Source organism: Hippopotamus amphibius, chromosome 17 (assembly GCF_030028045.1).
Source record: "Hippopotamus amphibius kiboko isolate mHipAmp2 chromosome 17, mHipAmp2.hap2, whole genome shotgun sequence".
Lineage (NCBI taxonomy): Eukaryota > Metazoa > Chordata > Mammalia > Artiodactyla > Hippopotamidae > Hippopotamus > Hippopotamus amphibius.
This window is the reverse complement of record NC_080202.1, coordinates 49,845,202-49,862,144: the sequence shown is the minus strand read 5'-3', so window position 1 is coordinate 49,862,144 and position 16,943 is coordinate 49,845,202. Positions and strand designations below refer to the sequence as shown.

The window sequence follows — 16,943 nt, the reverse complement described above, 5'->3', positions numbered from 1 at the left end:
GAAGGCAGCAGAAAGTCATTAAAGGTTTTTCAAATGGGGAGTGACGCATGAGAACTGTGCTTCAGGGAGACCAGTTGGGTAGGATGGATTAAAAGAAAGTAAAAAGTCAAATAACAATGAAGAAGCTACTGCAATAATCCAGACAGGATGCAAGAAGAATCTCAACTAAGGTGGTCACCACAGTGGAATGGTCAAAGCCTCCTCTAGGCTTTGGAAGGGCCTAAAGTCTGCAGAAGGGCCAAGTAAGTGACACAAACAGAAAACGTAAAAGCGCTTAAGAAACGAGAGAGAAGGCTGTATTTTCCTTCATAATTTCAGCTTTTATGACAAAATCCTCCCATTTATTTCTCATAAAGCTGTTCAGGGTGGGGGTGGGGGGGAACGGGACGACGACTGTTGAGGTTCGGGATACCCTCTCCACTGCTGACAGTACCAAGCCAAACCCAACCTGGGTCTGCATCAGCTCACACCTAAATTATGATAACGGTTTCTTGACCGATGCCTCAGTCCTCTAATCCAGCAGTCCCCAATCTTTCGGCCACCAGGGACCAGTTTCATGGAAGGCAATTTTTCCACAGACGGGAGGGGGGGCCGTGGGGGGGGGGGGAGAGGATGGTTTGGGGATGATTCAAGCACATTACCTTTATTGTGCACTTTATTTCTATTGTTATTACACCGTAATATATAATGAAATAAGTATACAACTCACCATAATGCTGACAGGAGGCGGAGCTCAAGAGGTAATGAGAGCGATGGGGCATGGCTGTAAATACAGATGAAGCCTCACTAGCGCGCCCGCTGCTCACCTCCTGCTGCGCAGCCCAGCTCCTAGCAGGCTGCGGACAGGTACCAGTCTGTGGCCCTGGGGGTTGCGGACCCCTGCTCTAAGCCATTCCATACTTTTTTATCACCTCACTTCTCTACTCTAGAATAGTTCCTAGTATCTTTCTCATGAGTCCAAATTCTCTGAGATGAAACTTAGTATCAAAGCAAGTGCAGTAGTTGGCAAGGACCTAGAACTCCTCCCCCCAGATTCAACTCCATAATCTTTGCCTATGCCACTGCCTCTACCTGGAAGGTCCTTCTCCCCTTTAAGCCCAAAACTTAACCCTTCAATACACAGCATCTCCACAAAACCTTTTCCAGGCTATTCAGATTCACATCACTTTCTTCCTGCTTAAATTGCGCAATGCACTTAAAAGTCACCACTCAATTAAAATTACCTGAATGCTCCCTACTCTTATTCTCATTTTAAAGATAAGGCAACTTGGTACTCAGAAGCTAAGTAACATGTCCAACATCACACAACTACTAAGCTGCAAAGGCAGGAATCCAATTCCAATCTGTAACTCTAAGGCCCACGCTTTTTTTTTTTAATTGAAGTATAACTGAATTACAATGTTGTGTTACCACTATATATAAGGTTAGGTTTAAACTGGAAGGGGCTTAATTGCTAGATGTGAGGTTTCTGAATTCTAGTCTTTAGGGGAAAGTCAATGAGAAATACCACCCAATCAACTCTGATAAACATTTTATTAAAATGCCTACAGCACTCAAAACTCCACACCAAATGTCTACAAGGATGACATGGACCAGTAAAGACAGAAACTCACTATGATCCGGGAATCCTGGAGGGACATTAGGGGACCCTCACACAGGCTGAGCGTGGGTGGGGTCATAGAAGGTTTCCCAGGGTGAAAAACATCTAAGTTGAAACCTAAAGAATAAGGAGGGTCCAGCATCACCCATACAGCTACTTTCAACATCCCTACCCCCCAACACCAAATCCAAAACCAATTCTTGCCCCTCAACATTCCCTATGTGAACAAATCCTGACCCCAATCACTGATTTACCATCTACCATAGACATCTTACTTAAACATATACTAATACCAGAAAGGAACAATAGAAAGACAATAGGAGTTCAAGGCCTAATGCTGGAGACACGAAGAATTTTATAGCAGTGTCATCAATGCCAAGGATTAGAAGATAGAAATTAGGTGTGACGGTAAACCACTGTTTTGCCTGAGGGATCAAGGAAGGCTTCCAGAAAGAGATGACATTCTGACTGAATGCTGAAGGTTGAACAGGGAGGGCTCAATAGGTAGAATGATAGGCACATTCATTCCATCCTTAATACCACTGCCTTAGTTCAGAACCTCTTATGTATTACAGTAATCCAGGCAGTAATAATCTCCCAACTGTTCTTTCTTCCTGTCTCAAGCAAGCATTCAATCTAGCGTCCACTACCAAAATGATTACTAGAAAAGGAGGAGGAAAAGAGGGAAGAAAGAGGGAACATAAATCTGACCATGTTGTGCTCCGCTTAAAATCCTTCAGTGACTCTAGGGTAAAGGATGAACCCAAACTCCCACAACATTTATGTGCCTCCCCGCCCACCCCCCCCAACCCTTTACACTCAGCCTCATCTCCAACCTGTCCCCCCCAGCCACCTGAATCTTAGTTATAGTTCCAGGCTCTTAGTTGTCCTTGCACCTTTGCTTTTCAAGTTTTAGCTCAAGATCACATGCTCTATAAAGTATTCCCCATTCATTCCAGGTGGAGTCAGGGGTCCCTTCCTCTCTAGGGTCTAATACGCACTCCCATGACACCCTGGGCAACAGCTCATAATGGAACATAAACACCCAATTTTGTCACACACACACCACCCCCCACTGCATATTTCTTAAAAGGAAAGTTATTGGCTTGTTTTACCTCTAGCCCTGTGGCTGGCAGACAGTGAGCTGACACATGTTAGCCAACCTGAGTATTCTACACTGAATGCATCAGATGGAGGTCCATTATGAAATTAATGGGAATGTCTGATCATAAAGTGAAAACAATATAACAAGAAGCAGGAACCACTGAATCTAGGACAGACTTCATCTACCTTAAGTTCCAGTCATTTACATTGACAAGCACATGCACTGACAAACTTTTTAAGGGTACTTTTTAAACTATTAAATTTGGCTACATAAGCCTTTCGAAGGCAATATCTATCAAAATTTTAAATGCAACTACTCAAACTTTCACCTAGTAACTGCACTTCTAGCAACCTATCCAACAGAAATATTCTCACAGATACATAAGAATATATGCGCAATTCTTTTACTGAAGACAATTCTTTTACTAAAGAATTGTAATACCAAAAACAAAAACCCTAAACTTAAAAGATACAATATCATGCAGCTATTAAAAAAACTGTTTATGTTGATGTGAAAAATCTCTCTATATATAACTAAGTGGAAAAAAAAAAAAAAAGACCAAGTTACAAAACAGGTAAGATTGCATTTGTGTTTAAAAATACATAAAATTATTTTGAAGGATAACTACATATAAAAATATTCACTCACGTTTATCCTCTTTCTATTCTATCACTAAATTCAAGTTTCCTATCAGTCTAGCTCCCAAAAGGCAAAGAAGGAAAAACGTACTTTCATCTCCTTCTAACAAATTCTAATGCAAGTGTTTCTGAACAATACTAAAATCGAAGGTATCTTGAATGGTCCAAGCAATTCAAAAACAAACAAGTTCTTCTTTGGGGGTGGGGGGAGAGAAGGGAGTCCCTGACCAAATTCCAGGGATCTCACTGAAATCAGTCTCATCCCTTTAGAATACTGAATTAAAGATTAACTGCAAAAAAACAGCAACCCATTATCTTTTGAAATAGGCTTAAGGTCTTCCAACATCCTCAGTTCTCCATGCAAATACATGAACAGTTTAATGAAAGAAACTTTCCTGACAGTTCAACTTATCAGACCAGTATTTCTACAAAGCGTCTGTGCTAGTAAACATCAGAAGCTAAACTAATTAGCTTTTCGCCTCTATCCCTTCACACTCTTCAGTGGAGGTGCTAATAAGCAGACACAAAGGCCAAAAGCAAATAGCAAGAGAAGGGCTAGACATCAGTTTTTAGCAATTTTTGGTTTAATGCCCTAACAACAAAATTGTGATTCATCTTTTTTATTCCCGAACACTTCCCCTCCAACTGAATATAACCAGGTCTGACTTTAAGCTGCTCCCTTTTTAAAAAGAGATTAAAAGGTGAGGGGCTCTATTAAGTTTGATGCCACTCAAGCAACTTTTTCCAAACAAGGGCAGAATCTGCTGTACTTAAAATTCAGAGTGAGATCTCATTTGCAATTCCTGGTTCAAGTAACAAGAACCAGAGTTTTTGATAACATTTAGATAAAACTGCAAATTTATCTCCACCTTACATGTGCTCACTCTCAAAAGCTTGGAGAGAAACTGTAATTTTTAAAAAGTTAGAACTAGAGGACAAAGAAGGCAAATTTACAGTCAACAAAAATAAAATATATAGCTAAATAATTCCCTAGTGGGCTAGGGTATTCAAATGTTAAAATTTTATAGAGCTAGCTTAAAATCGTAGAAAAGCAAGGCTTGCAGAAGGTAACATTTATTAAGCAGCTACATCAGTTGCCAGACAGCAGTACCCAAAGGAGAAACAAGAATTTGAAAGGTCTCTACCTTGAAGGGCCTCTTGACATAATGGTTTAAAATCTTCATATATAATCTTTAAGTTTTTCTTTCAGGCTACCCAAGTTTGTTTTCCATTCATAAATATGACTCGTGCTCTCTACTTTGAAGTTGGTTTCCTCATACCCTACATTTTTGTTTTACCTTTATTTGATCAAAGACAAGAAAAGCTTAACAAAAGGAAAAAAAACATTTATTTCAGTGTTTTTTTTGGAGTCCAGGCTTTTTGGTAAATCATACCTATCGGCTTATTTTCTCCTATACATTTTTCCCTACATCCTAAAAGACAGGCACATGGCATAATGTAGGAACAAATGATAACTTAACTAATAACTAATACTGACCCTCCCAACCATATATACTGGTCTTTTCCTATGAGCCACAATTCTCTCCACAACCTGCAAGTGACACCCAAGGACACCACTTTCTTATCTCTTCTTGTGACCTTCAAATGTTGGTGACCTCTATCACAGTGGAATATTTGTCTTTTTACATTCATATTGTCTTTTCTAACCATTATGGTGGTTCACTGAGTTTTGATCTCACATTTCAAGGAATGGGAAGTACTGATGAAAGAGTTTTGTTTTGTGTCATGAATTATTACACTCTGGCAGGAATATTTTTGCACAACTTTTAGTATGCCCAGAGGCTCATATGCAATTTATCATGATAGAAACTATAATTTAAACACACATCTTCAGAAGCAACCTGAAGACTCAAAAACCAGTCTTAATATAGATTTCCAAGAAATAGTTAAAGTCCTATTTTAGGGAAAGGCCATGGTCCAAGTACTCTCTGCACTGACACAGTAAAAAGGCCAGGTGTTTGGGGCCATTTTATTTGAGACACCTGCACCTGTACTTTTCATAAAGTCATCAAGTAAAAGAGCACTAATGTAAAATACGCTTCCTGAGACCTAGAACAGTTTAACCAATCAAGGCAGAAACTTAAAACAGAGAAAGAGGGCAAAGAAAGGGTACTTTGAAACTCTAAATAAACCACTCAATCATGGTATCTGCTCTGGGGCAATCGACCAAAGACCACATACTTATTAGTCTGCACTAGTCCCTCCTTTCCAAACTCAAGGCAATGGAAAGATGCTTGGGGTTTACAGAAAAAAAAAAAATCAATTAATTTAAAGAAACTCTCTTTCTCTTCAGGAAGGAAATCACTTAATTTCTGTGTCTAATGACCTCGCCAAGATGAAAAAAATAACCCCTACAGAACCCCCCCCCCCCCAGGAAGCTGACTAAATGTAAGAGGAATAAGCATTATTCTTGAAACACAGTATTTTCAATGACTATTCTTTAGAAAATCCAATATGGATTACTATGTTTTTTCACAACATTTTAAAATTGCTTTTCTAGTACTATAGCAAGGTAACTAAGCTTTACTCAAAAAAGTTCCTAACGAGAATCGCTCAATAGTAAAATACCTTCTCAAATCAGCATCAGCAAACCACAATGGCCCTGTTTACACATTACATGAATCAGGTTATAGCAAACAGAATAAATATATAACTTGTTATTCCCTTTAAAATACAATTAAAATCTGTGATCAATCCAATAAAATCCAGAGGATGTAGAGACACTGGTTACAGTGTAACATTACTAGAAACAGCAGTGCTTGAAGAAGAAAAAAAGTTGTTTTCCTTTCTTCTCACCTAGATAAGAGTTCAAATGTGAATTAAGGCTCACTCATTTTCTAGCTTCCAGAATTTTTCTCAAGAAGATAATAATAAGTCACCTAACAATCAAAGAGTGCTCTGCAGGTTTAACCATAGAAATAACATGTGTAGGCAGGAAAAAAAATCATACAAAGATTTAACATCTTACTTTGGTAAAGTACAAAAGTCAACTGCTAAAATTCTGAATAAGGCTTTCAGGAAAGATGCAGAAACACTTCTAAATACTTCACTTAAACAGATTCAAAGGTAAAAGGCCAAAACCCTACCATCCCTCAAGGCTCTATCAATACTTAATTGATCACTCTTTTAATTGTCTACAGACATAAACCAAAAATACTTTAATATATACTTAAGGCAGTCATCAGAGACCAAACGTCTTTACCATAATACAGATGTTAAGAATCTTTGTCACATCTATGTTTCCCTCCAAGTGGTGAACACTTGAAAATGAAAAAATTAACCACCTCAAATCATGAAATCACTAACAAATACATCAAATATATTAAAGGTCAAAGGAACTGCATACTTTGTTGGATAAACCTAGCAGAAATCAAAATCAGAATTCCATGACTGAGGATAGTATCCCACATTTATAATACATTTTTTAAATTCCCAAGGGATGAGCATTTTTACCTTGCCTTATTTTTAGAACTACACATCACACTGCACATATCACATGACATGATGTAACTGTTAGCAAAGAAAATGGCCCAAAACCATTGAAAATATACATGGTAGAGGAAACAAGTCAACGTACACTTAAGAATCACTACATTTCATATTTACTTTTTGAAATGTTTTTTAACTCACAACAGATCTTTTTTCAAATTGGAAACATGGTTAGTAAAACTCTGTAGAAACAACAGAGAAATGTATTTGGTATTTTATAAAATAGGAATTTATCCAACTATTGGGAAAACTGATATGAAGAAACAGAGAACAACATTCTTCTGAATCTACAGGATCAGTAGTAAAAATTCTCTGAATCAAAAACTCAACATAAATGTAATGAAATACCTTTAGGTAGAAAACAATTATTACTCAGAAGTGTTCACTGTTGTTGCAAGAAAAGAAAATTTTAAATGACAAGCCTGCGGACAAATGAAAATTTCTAAATTGGTTAGTATGTTAGAAAAGGAACCAAGTATAGCCTATGGCGGGGGGGGGGGGAACACACCCACTTAAGCCCTTGTAAATAGTGGTTACTTTAAAGGACCCAAAAAAGCAGGGAAAATACTACAGACTATTCTGAGAAACGGAAAACATATTCCAATGTTCTACTTTCCATACTCGAGAGTGCTTTAGAAACGAAGTTCAGTAACAATCTATAACTATATCATGATTATGCAAGGCAAAGATTATGTAATTTTATCGTTTATTATAAATGTTCTCCGACTTTAAAACTAAAAAAACTAAAACGTTCTGATCTCTCTAATGGGGGGGTGAGTTCCTCTGGACTACAATTTAAAAATATAAACACACACCCCCAAACAAACAAAAAAACACAATGATTGCTAGCCACGTGACAAAGGAGATGGCAACACCAGGACTGAATGGAGGGGAGGGAGGCGAGGCAGGAGGACTAGGAAGATTTCTCAGAACTTTGGGGACGTCGGGATTCGGGTCTCCCGACCCCTAAGGTACCAAACTCTAGCCCGACTAGTTGTACTGTTAACACTCTCCAGTAGTTTATTAACAGGTTACGAAAAATGCTCCAGTGACCTCCAGAATAAAGGGGGGGGGGAGGAGGAGAAAAGAGAGCAATTTAAAGTGGCGCCATCATGTCACCCCTTCTCCCCTGAGGCAATCAATAAGCAATAGTTAAGTAACGTGTTCTCCAAAAATCCACTCAGGGATCCCGACAACGGAAAACAAAAGGATTTTTAAGTAAAACAAGAAGGTAGGGCTGTTTATCCTATGGAAAACAAAGTATCTGCTGAGAATCAAAAGACCGTCAGCCGGAAAACAGGCCCCCCAAACTCACTTAAAAGCAAATAAATGTCTCTTCCTCTTTAGTTAAAAAAAAAAAAAAAAAAACACACGTCCGCCTGATGGAGACTAGATCTGAAAACCTAAGTGACCTCAATTTACAGGCAACAAAAACAATAAGTAAATGAAACAAATAACCATCTCACTAAACAATCAGAGTTGTGATACACACCGTGAAACGCGCAAGATGTGTGTTTCGACCAGAGAAAGGCCTTTTGCAGTCAAGAGAAGTTCAAGGCGAGAGAGTTTGTTTGGGTTTGTTTTTTTTTTAACCGGAATAAATCGTGTTCTTAAGGCCGCATTTTTAAATAGAACGCCAAAGGGAAAGCTGGCGAACGAGGCGGCAGCTGGTGGGGAAGGGCCCCCGCACACCCCCGCCCTCGGGGCGACTCCCAGCCCCGGACCCGCAGCGGGGAAGCCCGGAGAGGCCATTTAAAGTTCCGGGGATTTTTCCTGCCCTGCCCTGCCTTTCCAGTTACAACTAACAAAGAGAGGGAGAAATGGGAGCCACAGGGAGAGCGAGGAGAAGGAGAAAGGGCAGCGGGAGGAGGAGGAGAGGAGCAGCAGCAGCAGCACCTACCACGTGATGGAAGAGCGTCGCCCGGGCGGATTCAGCCCCACAAAATGGGCGCAGTTTGCAAACAGCCCCCGGCCTGGGCGCCGAGGGCCGGCGGCGGCGGCGGCGGCGGCGGGGGCGCGCGGCGGCGGCTCCTGCCCGGGCCCGCCGCTCTCCTCCCCCCCGGCGCCCGGAGCCGCCCTGACTTCCCGGGCGGGGGGGCGAGGCGGAGGGGGAGGGGAAGGCGGCGGCGGCGGGGAGCGGCCGCTTTTTCTTCTCTTTCGGGCCCTTTCTCCGGCCTCCCGCGGCTCCGGCGGGGCCTGGGCACGGCCGGGGACCACAGCCCGGCCGGGAGGGCGGGCGCAGAGGGTGAAGCCGCCCCCCCGCCCCGCACAAACAAGCCCCGCCGTCTGCAGCCCGAGCCCGCACCCCGGCTGCCACCCCCGCACGCCTCTTCCTGGCCGGGGAGCGCGCTCCGGCCGCCCCCCGCACCGCCGCGGCGAGACGAGTCGGCTTCGCTACGGTGCTCGGTTCTCCCGCCGGCTCGGCGAGCGGTGGCGGCGGTGGCGGCGGCACTGGGAAAATGGCGGCCGAGCTTCTTTTCCCTCCCCCCCTTTAATCTGAAGCGGAGGGAGAATGGAGCGAGCGAGCGAGCGGGCGAGCGCCGGGGACACGGGGAGGAGGGACAGCAGCGCCTCCGCCGGTTGCGGCTGCGGCGGCGAAGGGCCGCTCCGCCCCGGCGCGCCGCCAGGGGGCGCCCGCCGCGCCGCCCCCGCGAGCCTTCAGGAGGCGCGGCCGCCGCCGCCGCCTCAGTCATGGCTCCTCGCCGCGGCCGCTGCTTCTGCACCTCCAGCTGCGGAGGCCGCGGCGCTGGGACCCTGCCGCTCCCAGACGTGCGGCGGCGGCACTGCGGCAGGCGGGAGCGGGCCCTCGCTCCGGCCAGGGGGAGGCTAACCTGAGGCACTGACGCCGTCACATTCTCTCTGCGCTGGGGCTGGCGAGACCGCGCGCCGGCTATGAGGGGCAACGCAGGCTGGCGTGACAGAGCAAGAGGACGTGAGCGAGGAACTGTTTGTGCTGGGGACTAAACAGGCCAGTGCCGTCGGTACCACACTATTCCAGGGCCAACCGTCCGCTGAATCAGGTGGGGCGCTCCCTGACCAGTGAAGCGCTTCCTGCCGCCCTTTGTCCTAGCAGCCTGCCTCCTTACACTGCAGCACGCCTGGGCACTAGCCCCAGCGCCGCGCTCCGCAGCCGCCAGGGTGAAAAAAAAAAAAAAAAAAAAAGCGCACGTCCTCTCCGCGCAGGCGCGGGCCAAGGCCCGGGAAGGGACAGCCCGGGAAGGGGCAGCCGGGAGCCAGAGGGGAAGTGATGGCCCACCAGCGCCGGGCCCGCTGGGAACTGTAGTTTTGGTTAAGAAGCACGCGTCTGGTTTTGGGTGTCACGGCTTGGCAGCTGCGCCAAAGCAAGGCAAATGGCATTACACAATGAGTATTTATGCTTCCTGTCTCCACCAAAAGGAAGTTCACTGCTATGCTAAAAGTTTAACAAAGAACTCCATAGAGAAACCCAAATCTCACAACAAAAAGCAAACTTCCACTTTCCTACTGGAGTTGGTTTAAAGTGGTGGCACTTTATCATTTCTCATGACCAGTCTGTCAGTACAGGATTTTATTCCTTTTCCAAAACAGGGCCTTAAAATCATGGAACTTTTTCTAGATTAAAAAATTCAGAAATATAATGCAAAGTGTCACATTTACACAAATTATAACCTACGATCCTTTAAAACTAAAGAAAAAGTTGCCAAAAGATGAATCCAGTGCTTAGAGACTTAAAAAAGGAACTCTGGTATTCATCAAAATCTTACTTTAAATTACAGAACAACAACAACAAAATGTTTCCAACAATTAAATCATCAAATGCAGTAGACGAGAAAGGTATGCTCTACTACCAAAAAGGAAGATGAGAAATGCTCAATACTGTTTTGTGGCTTACCAGAACCAATATCCGGTGGTATGCATCACTTCTGTTAGTCAAAAAAACAGCCCGACAGTTTGTCCCGCAAAGTTACACTGACTCACCAGCTCCTACAACATCTACACCTAAATTTCCATGAGTTTCCATTTGTACCCTTAAAATTACACTCCATCATGTCATGGTTCTCAAATATCAAAAGAAAGTAACAGGGTCAAATTACACAAAGAATAAAAATATATATATATATACATATTTGTATATACATCCAAAAGACCCTAGTCTTGGCTTTTTAATTTATAATCCTGGGGGAGTCGGGGTGGGAATTAGTTGATTAAAAAATGTAATCACACATAGCTCCACATAAACAGCAATTCCACAAAATACAGCATAAGGTGTTAAACACAATTCTAAAACCAATAGATGGCGAACTAGAGCCCTAATCTGAGGATTCTGAAATCTAAATGAGCAGAATGAAAAATACCAAATAAGGCATAGCTCTCTGCAGTGTATACTTAAATATTATGTTCAAAGACACTCACCTCAAAATAATTAATTTTACTACTGCTTCGATTCTTAAAACTCATGTCTCAGATTTAGTTAGGCCCTCAAATAACCAAGGTTATAAAATACATTCTTTTCAATGATTAAGAAAAAGGTGGAAATGCTCATTTTTAAACAAGCATTTTGGGCAAAAATACATCCCCATTTTCCCTTTTCTCATTGCTTAGCCCAAGAGTAGGGAGTTCACAGTCCCTTAAATCAGTCAATTTGTTTTACATTCTTATCTCAAATCAGATGTCTTTCTGCTCAGACACCAATGTTTACAAATAAGGACATTCAAAGGTAAGCAACTACAGACACAAAAATCTTAGAGAAACACATTTTCTTAAAATTTCCCCCAAAAACACAGTGGATGTCAAGGCTAATTAAAAATACACACACATATGCTACTCATTCTCCAAATCATTCTTGGAGATAGTCATTGTAGTTGACTCTCCTCCAATATCCACTCTATCCTAGTGGATTAGTTTTAACCCATTCTTTTTGCCAATGATTGGTTGGGGATGGGCATGAAATGTAATCCTGGCCAATGGGACATGAGTGGAAGCCCACTGGAAGGTTTCCAAGAGAGAATTGTGAGAAAAGTTTCTTCAGTCCTAAAGATGAGATGAGAAAGAAACAGTCCCTCTTCAGGTAATGCTAAACACGCTACTTCACACTGCTACAGTCACCTTACAGTGAGCCTGAAGATGCCACCAACATCAAAGAGGGCAGAATGGAGAGCTGGCAAGTACCTTGCATGGTCCATGGTGATCACATTAAATGATTATATCAAACAATCCTAATGCAATCCCTATCAAATTACCAATGGCCTTTTTTACAGAACTAGAACAAAAAAACCCTAAAATGTATATGGAGACACAAGGACCCAGAGCAGCCAAAGCAATCTTCAGGGAAATAAATGGAGCTGGAGGAATCAGACTCCCTGACTTCAGACTATACTACAAAGCTACAGTAATCAAGACAATATAGTACTGGCACAAGAACAGAAATATAGATCAATGGAACAGGATAGAAAGCCCAGAGATAAACTGTGGTCAACTAATCTATGACAAAGGAGGCAAGGATATACAATGGAGAAAAGGCAGCCTCTTCAATAAGTGGTGCTGGGAAAACTGGACAGCTACATGTAAAAGAATGAAATTAGAACACTCCCTAACACCATACGCAAAAACAAACTCAAAATGGATTAAAGACCGAAATGTAAGGCCAGAAACTATAAAACTCTTAGAGGAAAACATAGGAAGAACACTCTTTGACATAAATCACAGCAAGATCTTTTTTGATCCACCTCCTAGAGTAATGGAAATAAAAACAAAAATAAACAAGTGGGGCCTAATGAAAGCTAAAAGCTTTCACACAGCAAAGGAAACTATAAACAAGACAAAAAGACAACCCTCAGAATGGGAGAAAATATTTGCAAACGAATCAACAAAGGATTAATCTCCAAAATATATAAACAGTTCATGCAGCTCAATATTAAAAAAACTAGCAACCCAATCAAAAAATGGGCAGAAGACCTAAATAGGCATTTTTGCAAAGAAGACATACAGACGGCCAAGAGGCACATGAAAAGCTGCTCAACATCACTAATTACTAGAGAAATGCAAATCAAAACTACAATGAGCTATATCACCTCACACCTGTTAGAATGGGCATCATCAGAAAATCTACAAAAAATAAATGCTGGAGAGAGTGTGGAGAAAAGGGAATGCTCTTGCACTGTTGGTGGGAATGTAAATTGATACAGCCACTATGGAAAACAGTATGGCGGTTCCTTGCAAAACTAAAAATAGAACTACCATATGACCCAGCAATTCCACTACTGGACATATACCCAGAGAAAACCATAATGCAAAAAGACACATGCACCCCAATGTTCACTGCAGCACTATTTACAATAGCCAGGTTATGGAAGCAACCTAAATGCCCATCAACAGATGAATGGATAACGAAGATGTGGTACATATATACAATGGAATATTACTCAGCCATAAAAAGGAACAAAATTGAGACACTGGCAGAAACATGGATGGATCTAGAGACTGTCATACAGAGTGAAGTCAGAAAGAGAAAAACAAATATTGTATATTAACACATATATGCAGCATATAGAAAAAGAGTACAAATCAACTGATTTGCAAGGCAGAAATAGAGACACAGATGTAGAGAACAAACATATGGACACCAAGTGGGGGGAGGGGGAGAGGGTTGGTGGGGGATGAATTGGGAGATTGGGATTGCCATATATATATTACTAAAAAGAAAAAAATATCAAATTGTACACTTTAAATATATGCAGTTTATTGTATGTCAATTGTATCTCAATAAAAGTTCTTAAAAAGAAAAACAAATATTGTATATTAACGTATATATGCAGAATCTAGAAAAATGGTACACATCAATCAGTTTGCAAGGCAGAAATAGAGACACAGATGTAGAGAACAAACATATGGACACTAAGGGGGGGGGAAGTGGTGGGGGGGAGGGGTTGGGGGGAGATTAATTGAGAAATTGGGATTGCCATATATATACATTACTAATAAGAAAAAAAAATCAAATTGTACACTTTAAATATATGCAGTTCACTGTTTGTCAATTATATCTCAATAGAAGTCCTTAAAAAAAAATCCTGACATCTGCAAGACTTCTGGACTTCCAGCTACATGTGACCAATGTAACAAAAAACATTTCTTTATTGTTTAACCCAATTTGAATTAGGTTTCCTATATCTTACACCTGAACTCAAAAACATACTGATTACTTTCTCATATTTTAGAGTATTTGTATTATAATACTTTATGATTATTTATATTGTCATATTTTATATAAACTTATATAAACAAGCCCTTTCCTCCTACACACATCTCTGTACCCATCCATGGCTTTATATATGTGTTCTTTCTGCCATGAAAAAGAGGACCATCCCTCCTCACCACCAATCCTTGTTCATTCCTCTCCCCCAATGCACCTCTAATTTATTTTTCCTTCAAGAAAACAGTAATAAGGGAATTCCCTGGCAGTGCAGTGGTTAGTACTTAGCGCTTTCACTGCTGTGGGCCCAGGTTGGATCCCTGGTCAGGGAACAAAGATTCTGCAAGCTGGATAAATAATAAAATAGGAAAGAAAGAAAAAGAAAACAGTAATAATAACGTAGATAACTGACACTATATTACCCTGCTCTTGGTTAAATGCTCTCTGTAATTCCTCTGAGGTTGTTTTCATATACTTGCCTCCTGAAGCCAGCCTCAAAGCTCTTAAAAACAGGAACTATGATTATTCCAACTTCTCTGATTTATTACTCTGGTCTATACAATAAACATACTCCAAAAAGGCACTCTTTAACTTCCTCACCGTGCATCTTCTAACAAGCCAGAAATTCCTAAGCAGAATATTCTATCACAAATTTAGTATTTCATATGTCCAAACCAATCTCAAAAGGACAAGGGAATATTTTGCTTTTTACTAAAAAAAAAAAAAAAAAAAAAAAAAATTATTAAAATAACCAAGGAGAAAGTCCTAAAGCCTAAACCATTTATTTTCAAAAGAACAGGGACCCAGTTTTTGTTATTTGCCAATGCATCCCAGGGACCTAGTCCAGATATCAGAGAAATGAACACATCAATCTATTTAAGACAACATTAAAATTATATCATGAAAGAAACATCTTTAAACTGAAATTGGTACATGCTCTCATGTTAATATTCAGCCAGGTAAATATTAAGTAGAAAGCCAGGATAAACTGAGCCAAAATTGGGAAATTTAAATCAAAGAATTGTAGATATTAGAAGGAATATGGAAGGCCATCTAATAAAAACCTCCAGATTTTATTATTAGGAAAATGAAGCCAAGGGAAAATAGTTAGGAGACTGCCCAAAGCCAAAGCTGGAACACATTCTGGGATCCGGGTGTCAGTCTCTAATTCTCACTTTCCCCACCACATCACTTGCCTTCCAGAGTTATAGCCTCCCAACAGAAACATGCTACTCACCTAGCCAGTAAGAAGTGCAAACATGACAAAGGTATTAAACCCAAACAATTCTATCAATTCACAATTTCACAAGTATCAAGTTTCGGCCAAAGGTAAGTAAGAAAACATCTTCACATTGATTACAATGACTATAAAGCTCAAAGATTAAGATTTTTTTTTCACTAAACGGAGGTCTCAACTAATTCATGATATCATATATTCTTCTGTACTCAGTCCAACAGCGACATCCAATAGCAACAAACTTGCAGTAAGATTAAACAACTTAAGGCATTTGAAAAACTTGTCAATGACAAGTATTATAAGAATGCATGGTATCCCCTAGTTTCAATCCCACCTAAAAACAAGATAATTTTCTTCCTCATACTAGATACAGACTCTGGAATTTACACAAAGATATTATCTTACCATCTCACCATAGAAGTGATCCAATAACTCATTGAGAAGAAAAACTGATCTTTAGGCAGCCTCATGATTTAACTGTGTTAATATTGAGAATAGTAACTAAAGTTACAGGTTAACCCAGAAGGCACTCCTAAATCTAGAAATAATTTATTTGGGGATATTTAAGAAGATAGTACTAAAACTCAACTGAACGCAACTGTATCACTTAAAGAAACAAGTCAGGTTCTCCCAGGTCATCACTATGTTAAGACTTAACATCCAAGATTGATGGCTTTCTCCTTTGCAGTCCCAGATTTCAAAGTAGCTACACAAGCACTGACTTCTAATACATGCAGTTTAACCAGAACTTTACATGAATATTTTAATTAAGTTTCTCAAGGAGTTAAATTAAACAATTAAACAAACAAAAAAATACTGATTAAATAAACTGATTATTTAGGTACATTTTAATTAATTCTAATGCTTTGAACTTTAGTATAGAACATTTTAAAATTCTCAATTAGAATTAACCAAAAAACTTAATTGACCAAACATAACAGAAGGAGTATTTTAATATACTGATTTTGCAGATGAGGCAATGTCAAATGAAGCAATCTGCCTAAGACGTAAACACTGTATCAGATCATAAATGTCAGGACATGCCCCAAATTTACCAAGAAACTGTCTGGCTTCTTTTCTAAATGATATGTAAAGGTAAACATGCAAAACTTCAAGGCAGCTGTGAGCAGCCAACTTTGTGGAGGGCCTGATAAAAAGTCAGAAGGGGAAAAAACATTCAAAGAGAAAAGGATGCAACAAGTTCACAAGGCAAAAGGCATTTTAAAAAAAGTTCTAGGTGAGTTGCTGAGTCCAAAGTTAAGATTCAACTTCTAAAATCTTGCTCTGATGGCACAGCGAGCCTAAGGATTGTGGAGACAGCACATCATACCTGTTCCCTCCAATAGTGAAGCACACCATTTTTGGAAAGGCACATTACTTTTCAATCCACTGATTCCTGGATTCCTGAACTGGGTTCTCATGTACAGTGTGCAGCATATAGCTACGGACTAGGACATAACTGAAACCACTCAACAGACAAGGAAACACCCTGCTGGAGTGTCGATTTAATCAAAGATGATAGTAAAATCAGATATACTTTTGTTAACACAAAATATATTACAGAACAAAATCCAAAATTCTCATTCCTTCAAGATAGAGAAGTCTTCAAAGAAATGCCCTTTTTGTGACAAGCTGCTCTGGACAGCCCCAGGCCTAGAGAGTACTTTAGGAGAAGCATTTATAAA

The 16,943-nt window shown here is 40.6% G+C and overlaps 1 protein-coding gene across 4 annotated transcripts in view; it reads right to left on the bottom strand.

Annotated features, from left to right (window-relative positions):
* KANSL1 (KAT8 regulatory NSL complex subunit 1) overlaps window positions 1-16,943 on the bottom strand; it is a 160,746-nt gene that overhangs the window by 125,511 nt on the left and 18,292 nt on the right. Inside the window, exon 1 of one of the 4 annotated variants that reach the window (XM_057714855.1) lies at window positions 8,754-8,963. The exons of the other annotated variants lie outside the window; for them this stretch is intronic. The gene's annotated coding sequence lies outside the window, so the exon portion shown is untranslated. Of the gene's footprint in view, window positions 1-8,753; window positions 8,964-16,943 lie in introns of those variants that run through there. 4 annotated transcript variants of the gene reach the window in all.